General features: G+C 31.6%; 1 non-coding gene across 1 annotated transcript; it reads right to left on the minus strand.

Annotated features, from left to right (window-relative positions):
• Positions 1-14,358: 14,358 nt before the first annotated feature.
• Positions 14,359-14,432, minus strand: TRNAW-CCA. Its single transcript has one exon. It is a non-coding gene; the product is annotated as a tRNA-Trp (tRNA).
• Between the last annotated feature and the right edge of the window lie 1,726 nt (positions 14,433-16,158).

A 16,158-nucleotide genomic window follows, 5' to 3' on the forward strand; every position in this document is an offset into this window, starting at 1 on the left:
ATGTCACTCTTGTTTATTAGATTGTGTCAAAATTCCACTGTTCGCAAATAATTGAGCAGCAATCTGAATTCGACCTCCCGCATATGAAAGCAAGAAGGAGGTCAGTCAAAAAAAAGAGATGTTAATTAATCAAAAGTCCAACTGATCACCACGTCTGTATTGTAAATAAGCAGTTACGAATAATCCAGCCAAAGTAATAGGAATTAGACCTAAGACGATTCCAAATAAAGAAACTTCAATCATTTCAATTTTATTTTGTTTTCATTTTTGAAAGGGAGAAAAGAGAGGTACTATCTATTCCTAGCTCTTAATCTGTATTGCCGACGAATCTCAATGACCAAAATTGGGTAATTAACACGGTAAGGAACTATCGAACATATGAAATACCATATAAATCTTTTTTGATCAAAAAAGATTCATTCAATTAATTTCAAATAAGTCGTATTTTGCTTAGACCAATAAATAGAACTGAGGTTATAGTTAAAGCTGCTAGTAGAAAACCGAAATAACTAGTTATAGTAGGCATGAAGGGACTCAATAAAATATGTTTTTTTATACATATGTTTCTAAAGTACTTCCCGAAGTTTCAATAAAAAAATTTTTTAAAGTAAAGATAGATACAAATACTAGTTCCAAGAATCAAAAAATTAAATTGAAAATTTGTGAGTTATCAAGCATTATCGGTGGTATGAACAAAAATAGAGAAAAAGAAAAAACGAAATTCATCGTCTTTGGCATCTGCACCATCTCAGGATTCAGAATTCACGTAACTGATTCATTGAAAAACTCTTTAAGAAATTAATAAGAAAAAATAATACATAAAAAAATAACTCTATTATATAACTTCAGTTAAAACATAGAACTTTTTTTGAATAAACATGTAAAAATTTTTAAAAAAGTTGTTTGATTCTTTTTTTTTTAAGTGACCTTAGAACCTAGAATATGCCCCCTTCTACATTTATTCAAATTGAAATAAATTCAATTTTGAATAAAGTAGATTAATATAGTAGAGCAGTTTTCTTCATTTAATCTATGAAATTAAACCAAAAAGCAGTATCCTACACGGAGAACGAGATCAGTCAAAAAAAGAGTTATTTATTTTAACTAGATTTTTAAAACTTGTAATTAGCAATTTCTATTATCGTTTCCTTTCTAGGTTTTAGGTTTTTTTCTTTCGATATTATATAGAAAATAGAGTGAAAAACCCATCATCTTTGTAGTTAGTTAAAGAAAGAAAAAACCTTTAAATTGAATACAACAAAACAATGCACGCATTCCAAAGATTTAGTATTATTATTTTTTTATTATTTGTTGTTCTTTTGAATTGATCCAAAACTATTCTTCCTTTTCTTGTTACTGGAAATTAATTCCTTAAAATAAAATGAAATAAAAAGCAAAAACGGGGGGGGGTCACATTATCATTACAAAAAAATATCTTCTACAATTATGCATATGCAACAAAAATGAAATTGATGGGTTTTGGATTCAATTGACTTGGGACAATATGAGAATTTCCTTAATGAATTATTAGAATTAGAAACCACCCTCTTGAATTTTCATTTTATCTAATCTTTAGTTTATTTTCTAGTCCAAAACAAATAAAGGATCAAAGCCCCTATAGATTACAGATACAGGAATTTGAAGAAGTGGAACATGGTTATACATCGACAAGCAAAAAAAAAAACGAAATAAATTATCTAACACTTCAGTTCTATACTAATTCAAATTGCGTTGCTGTGTCAGAAGAAGGATAGCTATACTGATTCGGTAGACTCTAAAAATACCCTTGGTACTTTATTGACGATCTCACAAAGATGTAATCTCAGTGAATTTGAATTTACTGATTCATCTTTTACAGAATCGATTCCCTACAAGAATATCTGGAGTTCAGTATGTCTGGAAGCACAGGAGAACGTTCTTTTGCTGATATTATTACCAGTATTCGATACTGGGTCATTCATAGCATTACTATACCTTCCCTATTCATTGCGGGCTGGTTATTCGTCAGCACCGGTTTAGCTTACGATGTGTTTGGGAGCCCTCGTCCAAACGAGTATTTTACAGAGAGCCGACAGGGCATTCCATTAATAACAGGCCGTTTTGATTCTTTGGAACAACTCGACGAATTTAGTAGATCTTTTTAGGAGGACCCAATGACTATAGATAGGACCTATCCAATTTTTACAGTGCGCTGGTTGGCTGTTCATGGACTAGCTGTACCTACCGTTTCTTTTTTGGGGTCAATATCAGCAATGCAGTTCATCCAACGATAAACCGAATTCAATTATTTATAGAGCTATGACACAATCAAATCCGAACGAACAAAATGTTGAATTAAATCGTACCAGTCTCTATTGGGGGTTATTACTCATTTTTGTACTTGCTGTTTTATTTTCAAATTATTTCTTCAATTAAAATTAAGTAAAATTAAGAAAAGAGCGTAGAATAATAAAATAAAAAACAAAGAGTAGTAATTTTCTTATCCCATTCGTTTTCTTATCCCATTCGGATGGATTATATATCATAATTATCTCTGACTGTTTATGTTTCTAGCATGACCACTCGATGAAATGTGGAGGGAAGCAGGATAAATGGCTGATACTACTGGAAGGATTCCTCTTTGGGTAATAGGTACTGTAGCTGGTATTCTTGTGATCGGTTTAATAGGTATTTTCTTTTATGGTTCATATTCAGGATTAGGTTCATCCCTGTAGAAATTGGATGAACTGAGTTATAGACGTGAAAACATAAGAACTCAACGGGGCCCAACTCTTCCTTCTTTGTCTGATTCGAGGGGGTCCCGTTGAACTGCTAATAATCAGAACAATTTTTATCGTGTTTTTGAAAAATGAACTTAATTAGATTAGTAGGTTAGGAGCATATAGTATTTATTATTAACCTTTCAAAGATCGAAAAAAAGGGGGGGGGGTCACTTAATTTTATTTTTCTGCTTTCCCGACTGACACAATATTTTTTATCATTAGATCTATCATTAAAATTTTGTCTATACTCTATACTAATAGAAGTTTTTTCTTATTTTTTTAGTATTTCATCAAACTTGAAATGAAAATAAATAAAACTACAAAAAGTAACTATTATTAATACTATTAATTAATAATTATATATACGATATATATTAATATAGATATATTAAAACCTTATATATATAGAAACAGTAATATATATGTAAACTAAGAATAGGATTTTTTAACGAATGCAATTAAGAATGACAAGATCGACACAAGAAAAGGATGTCTAAAATTCCTTTTCTTGTGTCGAAGACTCGCAAGACAAGTAATACTCCCTATAGTCCCTAAAATTTGTTATTTCGCCAATTTCTAGTTCCCTTTTTTCTACGCTTGCTTTCCTTATTTTAGTATCTAGTCAAATTTTTCCATTCTAAATTACATTAGAAAAAAACTCTTGATTATTGATACATTCTATCAATTTCAATTGGTCACTAACGACAGAGTTACATCACACCCCCTCCCATTTTTCAATACAAATTTGTATTGAAAAATAAAGAAAAGGGGGGTAAAGTGAATTCTTCTTAATATACATACTAGGATTAGGACTATCAGACAAGTAATTCCTGACACCTGGTCGAAATCGAAAGTCTAAAGAGAGGCAAAAAGGCTTTTGATAATTTTTTTTGTTCTTTCTTTTTTACGAATTTGATAAGGCGAAATAGACAGATCTAAAAATTCATTTCGGATAATTGAACCTTCTCAAACTGTTTCTTTTTAAGAACCAAAAAGATTTGTGCCAAAACAACAGATCCTAAGAAGAACAAAAGGCCTTGGACACGTAATGGATCTTGAAGTACTATTTCCGCATCCCCCTGACCAAACCCACCCACATTAGGATTGCTTGTTAATGGTTGATCGAGTTTAATGGATTCGCCCTCTGAAACAAGAAGTTCTAGGCCTCGAGGGATAATATCAATTACTTGGCGTTCATTCGATGCATCCACTATGGTTATTTCGTATCCCCCTTTTTCTTTTCGTAAAATTTTACTTATTATCCCTCCTGCCGTAGCATTATAAACTGTATTGTTACTTTTGCTACCATCAGGATAAATCTGACCCCTTCCCCTATTTCCACCTACGTATATAGGATATTTTAAGAAGTGAACATCTTTATTAGTAGCAGGGTCTGGGGCAAGAATAGGAAAGGTTATTTCACTATATTTTTGACCAGGAACAGGACCTATCACAAGAATATTTTTTTTATTGGGGCGATAATTCTGAAAAGACAGATTTCCTATCTTTTCTTTCATCTCGGGTGAAATACGATCGGGGGGGGCTAATTCAAACCCCTCCGGTAAAATAAGAACAGCTCCCACATTCAAAGCTCCTTTTTTACCATTAGCTAGAACTTGTTTTAGCTGCATATCATAAGGAATTTTAACAACTGCTTCAAATACAGTATCAGGAAGTACCGCTTGTGGAACCTCAATATCCACGGGCTTACTAGCTAAATGGCAATTGGCACATACAATACGCCCAGTTGCCTCTCGTGGATTTTCATAATTCTGCTGGGCAAAAATTGGATATGCACTTGAAATGGATGCCCAAGTTATTATATATATCATGAGTGAGACAGATATGGAGCGAGTAATCTCTTCCCTTATCCAAGAAAAGGTATTTCTAGTTTGCATGGTCCAATCGTTTATCCCGAAAATTTCTACAATAAAGTTAGGTAGGTCGATAATATACTTCCCTAGCCACAATTCTGCTATTTACATTTACTGAAAAAATAAATTTTTTTGAAATATACAAGGAATCCCTCGTGGGTAAAAAAGAGTAAAGTAAATACGACTTTGATTTGGTTATGATGTATAAAGTAAGAAAGAGTAGAATTGGATCAGTGAATCGTTTTTTAGTCATTTATTGCATGATAAATCACTACAAGTGACGGAGATACACGATTTAAATAACGAAAGATCCAATATTTAAAAATTGTATCAAGAATGACTGGAAAGGTAGAAACTAGACCAGATAAAATTTGCTCATAATGAGCAAACCCAAAATCTTTGTAAATATAACCAATCATTAGTTCCCAACCGTGAGGCGAATGGAATCCGATACATAAATCAGTTAATAAAAGAATCGAAAAAGCTTTAATTGTATCACTTAAATTATATAGGAATTCTTGAACCCAAGAATTGAGAATAAAAAGCTTTTCCTTACCCCAAAAGGAATAACCACTTAGAATAACGAAAGATATTAGATTTGTCGAGAAGTGCAAGATTGTATGGATACGATACTCATTGTGTATTTTGATGAATTGGATCGTTTCTTTGTGGATTCCTAGACGAAATTGTTGTAAATCGGTTTCTGGGTATTCCTTTATCATTTCATCCAGCTGGAATAGTTCCTCTAATTGTATGAATTTTTCTAGAACACTTTTTTCTTGAATATCATTCAAGAAAGTTTCGCATTGTCTAGTATTCCACCAATTAGTAATCCAAGTTTTCAAACTTTTATTACAGCAGAGAGAGATCAACCAGGGCAAAAAGACTATAGATGTAAAATAAAAAAAAGGAATGAATGCTTTCTTTTTTGCCATTTTGAATCTGTGAATTGTTAATGAACCTACCGCATTTGTGGATTCTATTAGATCTACTATTTCTATCGAGCATGAGTTTCTATTCTAATTCAAATAGAATGTATTGAGCCTATAATCCCTTTTCTCTTTTTCTTTTGATTCAATACTTAGTCTTTGCTTTGAATCTAGAAAGAATACAGAAATAGACTCAGAATACACTTACAATTTGAATAAAGAAAAAATTGTATTTCCAGGATGTTATTCCCCCTTTTTTCGATCAATACTAAAAGAACTTTTTTGAATTTTTAAAATAAAAAATATGATTCTATTTTCGAGACGAATAAACTCCCTTTCTTTTCTATCAAATATATAAAAAAAAACGAGCATAAAAGAATAGATGAATGTTCAATTGAAAAAAAAGAAAGCAATTCTTTCGTTTTTTCTTCCTACTGCCAAAGGATTTAGTCTTTAAACTTTAAAAATGAATTCATTTCAAAATACTTCAATTGGTACACGCAAGAAGTAAGCCAATTCAGCAGCTTTTTGCTCAATTTCTCGTGTAGTAAAATTCTCATCAGTACGAATTAAAGGAATAGCCCCTTGACCTCTAATTTCCATATAAAGGACACGCCGGGCAGAAACACCCTCTTTAACTTCGATTCTGATCGACTGAATATCTTTCATAAGGAATCGTAAAAAGATGCGACGGCTTTTTCCAGGAAATCCCCAACGAAAAATCCGTACTATCCCTTCTTTTCGGTCGAAAAGATCATAACCACTACCCACATTCCACAAAATAGTGCACCACAAATAGCAACTAATAAAGAGACCCGCGATCCCATAGAAAGACATCACAATCCCTTGTGGAAAAAAAAGGATTTCCTGAGATGCAACTAACGATATAAAATTTTTACCAAGATAACTGGAAGTTCCAACCAATAAGAATCCCAATGAACCTAAAAATAGGATAAAGGCCCAGCAGAAATTACTTGTTTTTCGAGACCCCGTTATAAATTCTATCCATAGAGATTCTGATCGCCAACTCATATATATTAGATCCAGTTATACAATTTTTTGGAATTGAGAAAATATGACTTTCCTTTTTTTGTTTTCAAAGTAACTCTCATCAACTATAACTATTTTGTTGTGAACCTTTACTTTAGGAATAATTTATATAATTGTTTATATCTAAAATAATAAAATCTCCTTCCTTTATATGATCCCCTATAACTATATACATACAAATAAATACATTGACTTGAATTTCATCCAGCGGTCCGACGATGATCCATTTTTTCAAAAGAGCGCAAATTGAGTTACCCCATATAATACGTTTACACATGCATAAAAACTTTTTTTAGTTATGTTTGTAGGAATCTATGTGTTATACAATATTCTACCAAATGGGTCTTATCAAATCGAAGTTTTTAAAATAAAAGGGGAGTTATACGATTCGGTCTCATCCGATCTAAAAAATCTTATTTTTTTGAATATGAAGAAATAAAGAAGCCATTGCAAGTGCCGGAAAGACTAGGCCTACTAAAGGCACAAAAATAGAGGGTAAGTTGTTGAAAGTTGTCATAAAATGGGGTACCTCAATTTAATATTTGTACCTGTTATTGTTTTATATTTCTAAAATATCTTAGAATATCTAAATTTTAGTATATTATAATATATATATTACCCCATTTATGAATATCTTTCAACAACTTACCCCTATTTTTTGTGCCTTTAGTAAGGCCTAGTCTTTCGGCACTTGCCAATGCTTCTTTATTTCTTCATATTCAAAAAAATAAGATTTTTTTAGATCGATGAACCGAATCGTATAATAACTCCCCTTTTTATTTTAAAACTTCTTCGATTTGATAAGACCCATTTGGTAGAATTTGTATAACACATAGATTCCTACAAACATAACTAAAAAAAGTTTTTATGCATGTGTAAACGTATTATATGGGTAACTCAATTTGCGCTCTTTTGAAAAATGGATCATCGTCGGACCGCTGGATGAAATTCAAGTCAATGTATTTATTGTATGTATAAGTTATAGGGATCATATAAAGGAAGGAGATTTTATTATTTTAGATATAAACAATTATATAAATTATTCCTAAAGTAAAGGTTCACAACAAAATAGTTATAGTTGATGAGAGTTACTTTGAAAACAAAAAGGAAGTCATATTTTCTCAATTCCAAAAATTGTATAACTGGATCTAATATATATGAGTTGGCGATCAGAATCTCTATGGATAGAATTTATACGGGGTCTCGAAAAACAAGTAATTTCTGCTGGGCTTTATCCTATTTTTAGGTTCATTGGATTCTTATTGGTTGGAACTTCCAGTTATCTTGGTAAAAATTTTATATCGTTAGTTGCATCTCAGGAAATCCTTTTTTTTCCACAAGGGATTGTGATGTCTTTCTATGGGATCGCGGGTCTCTTTATTAGTTGCTATTTGTGGTGCACTATTTTGTGGAATGTGGGTAGTGGTTATGATCTTTTCGACCGAAAAGAAGGGATAGTACGGATTTTTCGTTGGGGATTTCCTGGAAAAAGCCGTCGCATCTTTTTACGATTCCTTATGAAAGATATTCAGTCGATCAGAATCGAAGTTAAAGAGGGTGTTTCTGCCCGGCGTGTCCTTTATATGGAAATTAGAGGTCAAGGGGCTATTCCTTTAATTCGTACTGATGAGAATTTTACTACACGAGAAATTGAGCAAAAAGCTGCTGAATTGGCTTACTTCTTGCGTGTACCAATTGAAGTATTTTGAAATGAATTCATTTTTAAAGTTTAAAGACTAAATCCTTTGGCAGTAGGAAGAAAAAACGAAAGAATTGCTTTCTTTTTTTTCAATTGAACATTCATCTATTCTTTTATGCTCGTTTTTTTTTATATATTTGATAGAAAAGAAAGGGAGTTTATTCGTCTCGAAAATAGAATCATATTTTTTATTTTAAAAATTCAAAAAAGTTCTTTTAGTATTGATCGAAAAAAGGGGGAATAACATCCTGGAAATACAATTTTTTCTTTATTCAAATTGTAAGTGTATTCTGAGTCTATTTCTGTATTCTTTCTAGATTCAAAGCAAAGACTAAGTATTGAATCAAAAGAAAAAGAGAAAAGGGATTATAGGCTCAATACATTCTATTTGAATTAGAATAGAAACTCATGCTCGATAGAAATAGTAGATCTAATAGAATCCACAAATGCGGTAGGTTCATTAACAATTCACAGATTCAAAATGGCAAAAAAGAAAGCATTCATTCCTTTTTTTTATTTTACATCTATAGTCTTTTTGCCCTGGTTGATCTCTCTCTGCTGTAATAAAAGTTTGAAAACTTGGATTACTAATTGGTGGAATACTAGACAATGCGAAACTTTCTTGAATGATATTCAAGAAAAAAGTGTTCTAGAAAAATTCATACAATTAGAGGAACTATTCCAGCTGGATGAAATGATAAAGGAATACCCAGAAACCGATTTACAACAATTTCGTCTAGGAATCCACAAAGAACGATCCAATTCATCAAAATACACAATGAGTATCGTATCCATACAATCTTGCACTTCTCGACAAATCTAATATCTTTCGTTATTCTAAGTGGTTATTCCTTTTGGGGTAAGGAAAAGCTTTTTATTCTCAATTCTTGGGTTCAAGAATTCCTATATAATTTAAGTGATACAATTAAAGCTTTTTCGATTCTTTTATTAACTGATTTATGTATCGGATTCCATTCGCCTCACGGTTGGGAACTAATGATTGGTTATATTTACAAAGATTTTGGGTTTGCTCATTATGAGCAAATTTTATCTGGTCTAGTTTCTACCTTTCCAGTCATTCTTGATACAATTTTTAAATATTGGATCTTTCGTTATTTAAATCGTGTATCTCCGTCACTTGTAGTGATTTATCATGCAATAAATGACTAAAAAACGATTCACTGATCCAATTCTACTCTTTCTTACTTTATACATCATAACCAAATCAAAGTCGTATTTACTTTACTCTTTTTTACCCACGAGGGATTCCTTGTATATTTCAAAAAAATTTATTTTTTCAGTAAATGTAAATAGCAGAATTGTGGCTAGGGAAGTATATTATCGACCTACCTAACTTTATTGTAGAAATTTTCGGGATAAACGATTGGACCATGCAACTAGAAATACCTTTTCTTGGATAAGGGAAGAGATTACTCGCTCCATATCTGTCTCACTCATGATATATATAATAACTTGGGCATCCATTTCAAGTGCATATCCAATTTTTGCCCAGCAGAATTATGAAAATCCACGAGAGGCAACTGGGCGTATTGTATGTGCCAATTGCCATTTAGCTAGTAAGCCCGTGGATATTGAGGTTCCACAAGCGGTACTTCCTGATACTGTATTTGAAGCAGTTGTTAAAATTCCTTATGATATGCAGCTAAAACAAGTTCTAGCTAATGGTAAAAAAGGAGCTTTGAATGTGGGAGCTGTTCTTATTTTACCGGAGGGGTTTGAATTAGCCCCCCCGATCGTATTTCACCCGAGATGAAAGAAAAGATAGGAAATCTGTCTTTTCAGAATTATCGCCCCAATAAAAAAAATATTCTTGTGATAGGTCCTGTTCCTGGTCAAAAATATAGTGAAATAACCTTTCCTATTCTTGCCCCAGACCCTGCTACTAATAAAGATGTTCACTTCTTAAAATATCCTATATACGTAGGTGGAAATAGGGGAAGGGGTCAGATTTATCCTGATGGTAGCAAAAGTAACAATACAGTTTATAATGCTACGGCAGGAGGGATAATAAGTAAAATTTTACGAAAAGAAAAAGGGGGATACGAAATAACCATAGTGGATGCATCGAATGAACGCCAAGTAATTGATATTATCCCTCGAGGCCTAGAACTTCTTGTTTCAGAGGGCGAATCCATTAAACTCGATCAACCATTAACAAGCAATCCTAATGTGGGTGGGTTTGGTCAGGGGGATGCGGAAATAGTACTTCAAGATCCATTACGTGTCCAAGGCCTTTTGTTCTTCTTAGGATCTGTTGTTTTGGCACAAATCTTTTTGGTTCTTAAAAAGAAACAGTTTGAGAAGGTTCAATTATCCGAAATGAATTTTTAGATCTGTCTATTTCGCCTTATCAAATTCGTAAAAAAGAAAGAACAAAAAAAATTATCAAAAGCCTTTTTGCCTCTCTTTAGACTTTCGATTTCGACCAGGTGTCAGGAATTACTTGTCTGATAGTCCTAATCCTAGTATGTATATTAAGAAGAATTCACTTTACCCCCCTTTTCTTTATTTTTCAATACAAATTTGTATTGAAAAATGGGAGGGGGTGTGATGTAACTCTGTCGTTAGTGACCAATTGAAATTGATAGAATGTATCAATAATCAAGAGTTTTTTTCTAATGTAATTTAGAATGGAAAAATTTGACTAGATACTAAAATAAGGAAAGCAAGCGTAGAAAAAAGGGAACTAGAAATTGGCGAAATAACAAATTTTAGGGACTATAGGGAGTATTACTTGTCTTGCGAGTCTTCGACACAAGAAAAGGAATTTTAGACATCCTTTTCTTGTGTCGATCTTGTCATTCTAATTGCATTCGTTAAAAAATCCTATTCTTAGTTTACATATATATTACTGTTTCTATATATATAAGGTTTTAATATATCTATATTAATATATATCGTATATATAATTATTAATTAATAGTATTAATAATAGTTACTTTTTGTAGTTTTATTTATTTTCATTTCAAGTTTGATGAAATACTAAAAAAAATAAGAAAAACTTCTATTAGTATAGAGTATAGACAAAATTTTAATGATAGATCTAATGATAAAAAATATTGTGTCAGTCGGGAAAGCAGAAAAATAAAATTAAGTGACCCCCCCCCCTTTTTTTCGATCTTTGAAAGGTTAATAATAAATACTATATGCTCCTAACCTACTAATCTAATTAAGTTCATTTTTCAAAACACGATAAAAATTGTTCTGATTATTAGCAGTTCAACGGGACCCCCTCGAATCAGACAAAGAAGGAAGAGTTGGGCCCCGTTGAGTTCTTATGTTTTCACGTCTATAACTCAGTTCATCCAATTTCTACAGGGATGAACCTAATCCTGAATATGAACCATAAAAGAAAATACCTATTAAACCGATCACAAGAATACCAGCTACAGTACCTATTACCCAAAGAGGAATCCTTCCAGTAGTATCAGCCATTTATCCTGCTTCCCTCCACATTTCATCGAGTGGTCATGCTAGAAACATAAACAGTCAGAGATAATTATGATATATAATCCATCCGAATGGGATAAGAAAACGAATGGGATAAGAAAATTACTACTCTTTGTTTTTTATTTTATTATTCTACGCTCTTTTCTTAATTTTACTTAATTTTAATTGAAGAAATAATTTGAAAATAAAACAGCAAGTACAAAAATGAGTAATAACCCCCAATAGAGACTGGTACGATTTAATTCAACATTTTGTTCGTTCGGATTTGATTGTGTCATAGCTCTATAAATAATTGAATTCGGTTTATCGTTGGATGAACTGCATTGCTGATATTGACCCCAAAAAAGAAACGGTAGGTACAGCTAGTCCATGAACAGCCAACCAGCGCACTGTAAAAATTGGATAGGTCCTATCTATAGTCATTGGGTCCTCCTAAAAGATCTACTAAATTCGTCGAGTTGTTCCAAAGAATCAAAACGGCCTGTTATTAATGGAATGCCCTGTCGGCTCTCTGTAAAATACTCGTTTGGACGAGGGCTCCCAAACACATCGTAAGCTAAACCGGTGCTGACGAATAACCAGCCCGCAATGAATAGGGAAGGTATAGTAATGCTATGAATGACCCAGTATCGAATACTGGTAATAATATCAGCAAAAGAACGTTCTCCTGTGCTTCCAGACATACTGAACTCCAGATATTCTTGTAGGGAATCGATTCTGTAAAAGATGAATCAGTAAATTCAAATTCACTGAGATTACATCTTTGTGAGATCGTCAATAAAGTACCAAGGGTATTTTTAGAGTCTACCGAATCAGTATAGCTATCCTTCTTCTGACACAGCAACGCAATTTGAATTAGTATAGAACTGAAGTGTTAGATAATTTATTTCGTTTTTTTTTTTTGCTTGTCGATGTATAACCATGTTCCACTTCTTCAAATTCCTGTATCTGTAATCTATAGGGGCTTTGATCCTTTATTTGTTTTGGACTAGAAAATAAACTAAAGATTAGATAAAATGAAAATTCAAGAGGGTGGTTTCTAATTCTAATAATTCATTAAGGAAATTCTCATATTGTCCCAAGTCAATTGAATCCAAAACCCATCAATTTCATTTTTGTTGCATATGCATAATTGTAGAGATATTTTTTTTGTAATGATAATGTGACCCCCCCCCGTTTTTTGCTTTTTATTTCATTTTATTTAAGGAATTAATTTCCAGTAACAAGAAAAGGAAGAATAGTTTTGGATCAATTCAAAAGAACAACAAATAATAAAAAAATAATAATACTAAATCTTTGGAATGCGTGCATTGTTTTTGTTGTATTCAATTTAAAGGTTTTTTCTTTCTTTAACTAACTACAAAGATGATGGGTTTTTCACTCTATTTTCTATATAATATCGAAAGAAAAAAACCTAAAACCTAGAAAGGAAACGATAATAGAAATTGCTAATTACAAGTTTTAAAAATCTAGTTAAAATAAATAACTCTTTTTTTGACTGATCTCGTTCTCCGTGTAGGATACTGCTTTTTGGTTTAATTTCATAGATTAAATGAAGAAAACTGCTCTACTATATTAATCTACTTTATTCAAAATTGAATTTATTTCAATTTGAATAAATGTAGAAGGGGGCATATTCTAGGTTCTAAGGTCACTTAAAAAAAAGAATCAAACACACTTTTTTAAAATTTTTACATGTTTATTCAAAAAAAGTTCTATGTTTTAACTGAAGTTATATAATAGAGTTATTTTTTATGTATTATTTTTTCTTATTAATTTCTTAAAGAGTTTTTCAATGAATCAGTTACGTGAATTCTGAATCCTGAGATGGTGCAGATGCCAAACGATGAATTTCGTTTTTTCTTTTTCTCTATTTTTGTTCATACCACCGATAATGCTTGATAACTCACAAATTTTCAATTTAATTTTTTGATTCTTGGAACTAGTATTTGTATCTATCTTTACTTTAAAAAATTTTTTTATTGAAACTTCGGGAAGTACTTTAGAAACATATGTATAAAAAAACATATTTTTTGAGTCCCTTCATGCCTACTATAACTAGTTATTTCGGTTTTCTACTAGCAGCTTTAACTATAACCTCAGTTCTATTTATTGGTCTAAGCAAAATACGACTTATTTGAAATTAATTGAATGAATCTTTTTTGATCAAAAAAGATTTATATGGTATTTCATATGTTCGATAGTTCCTTACCGTGTTAATTACCCAATTTTGGTCATTGAGATTCGTCGGCAATACAGATTAAGAGCTAGGAATAGATAGTACCTCTCTTTTCTCCTCCCTTTCAAAAATGAAAACAAAATAAAATTGAAATGATTGAAGTTTCTTTATTTGGAATCGTCTTAGGTCTAATTCCTATTACTTTGGCTGGATTATTCGTAACTGCTTATTTACAATACAGACGTGGTGATCAGTTGGACTTTTGATTAATTAACATCTCTTTTTTTTGACTGACCTCCTTCTTGCTTTCATATGCGGGAGGTCGAATTCAGATTGCTGCTCAATTATTTGCGAACAGTGGAATTTTGACACAATCTAATAACAAGAGTGACATCACGCTCTGTAGGATTTGAACCTACGACATTGGGTTTTGGAGACCCACGTTCTACCGAACTGAACTAAGAGCGCTTTTCTTGTTTTTTATAAAAAACGAAAAGGCTAGAAAGAGGACATTCTTTAACTCGAATCGATTTTGTGTACGTATATACTATATCATAGTATATCATAAAATTCAGAATTATATGTATGTCCAATTTTATTAAAAAAAGATAAATCTAAAATGGATTCCTCGTTACTGCTCTTCTGAGCAGTAATTAGGTAGGGATGACAGGATTTGAACCCGTGACATTTGTACCCAAAACAAACGCGCTACCAAGCTGCGCTACATCCCTTTCGATTGGTTTACAGTGTCATTGTAAACAATTCCTATCTTGTTTTCCACATCCTTCTTTTTTTTTTTGTTTCATATCAGATAACAAACATATATATAAGTATAATTAAAAAATTACTTTTTTTAGGCAAATCCTATCAATTTCAAATTTACATAAAAGGGCGTTTCCATTTGAAAATGGAATCTATAAGATCGTTCTAGTAGACAATATTTCAATTCTAATTTTGAAAATGGGGGGTTACATATACAAATACAAGAACTTCTTAACTACATGTACATCTATAGTTATATATATTACTATATATATTGTAATACAATAAAGAAGAAAGAAGGAGGATTTCAAATGCGAGATCTAAAAACATATCTTTCCGTAGCACCGGTACTAAGTACTCTATGGTTCGTTTCGTTAGCAGGTTATTAATAGAGATTAATCGTTTATTTCCAGATGCATTAACATTTCCCTTTTTTTAATTCTAGTTATTAACATCAGAAAGGATAAAAAATTTAGAGATACGATCAACGATCGGGAATAACCCCCCCTTTTTTTTCTAATTCTAAAAAAGAATTAGAAAAAAAAAGGGGGGCCGAAAGGTCATAAAAACGAGGGTTCAGGATCCAATTAAAAAAAAGTGTTGCTAGGGAAAGAGTATCCTACGAGATACTTAAAAAAAATACTGTACAAAGATTTGAAATATAGTTTTCAAAAAATCATTATATTACTTATTTTTTCTTTTTATTTAATTACTAATTAATATTCATTGCAACGAAATATTTAAGACATTTTTTTGAGTTAATTAACAGCTTCTATTTTTTTTGTTCTTGTTCTTTATGGACCCTAAAATTAAAATAGAAGATTGGGGGTGAATCATAAATCCAAAGGAGGTTTCATGGCCAAAGGTAAAGATGTTCGAGTAACAATTATTTTGGAATGTACCAGTTGTGTTCGAAATGATATTAAGAAAGAATCGGCTGGAATTTCCAGATATATTACTCAAAAGAATCGGCATAACACTCCTAGTCGATTGGAATTGAGAAAATTCTGTCCCTATTGTTATAAACATACAATTCATGGGGAAATTAAGAAATAGATAAAATTGAGTGCTTGTATGTCAAATTTTATTTTAAGAACAGGAATAATGAGAGTATCTACGTATTATTACATATATATAAATATAAACAAATAAAATAATAGAAAGAAATCAAATCCTATATTCTTAATTCTATATAGAAACTCTATCCTATATAGAAATAGCAATCGTTTTTATTTTGATCCGATCAAAAATAGGATTTTATAGGTAAGGAATAAAAATTATGAATAAATCTAAGCGACCTTTTACTAAATCCAAGCGATCTTTTCGTCGGCGTTTGCCCCCGATCCAATCGGGGGATCGAATTGATTATAGAAACATGAGTTTAATTAGTCGATTTATTAGTGAACAAGGAAAAATATTATCTAGACGGGTG

Source organism: Brassica napus, unplaced genomic scaffold (genome assembly GCF_020379485.1).
Source record: "Brassica napus cultivar Da-Ae unplaced genomic scaffold, Da-Ae ScsIHWf_1038;HRSCAF=1454, whole genome shotgun sequence".
Classification (NCBI taxonomy): domain Eukaryota; kingdom Viridiplantae; phylum Streptophyta; class Magnoliopsida; order Brassicales; family Brassicaceae; genus Brassica; species Brassica napus.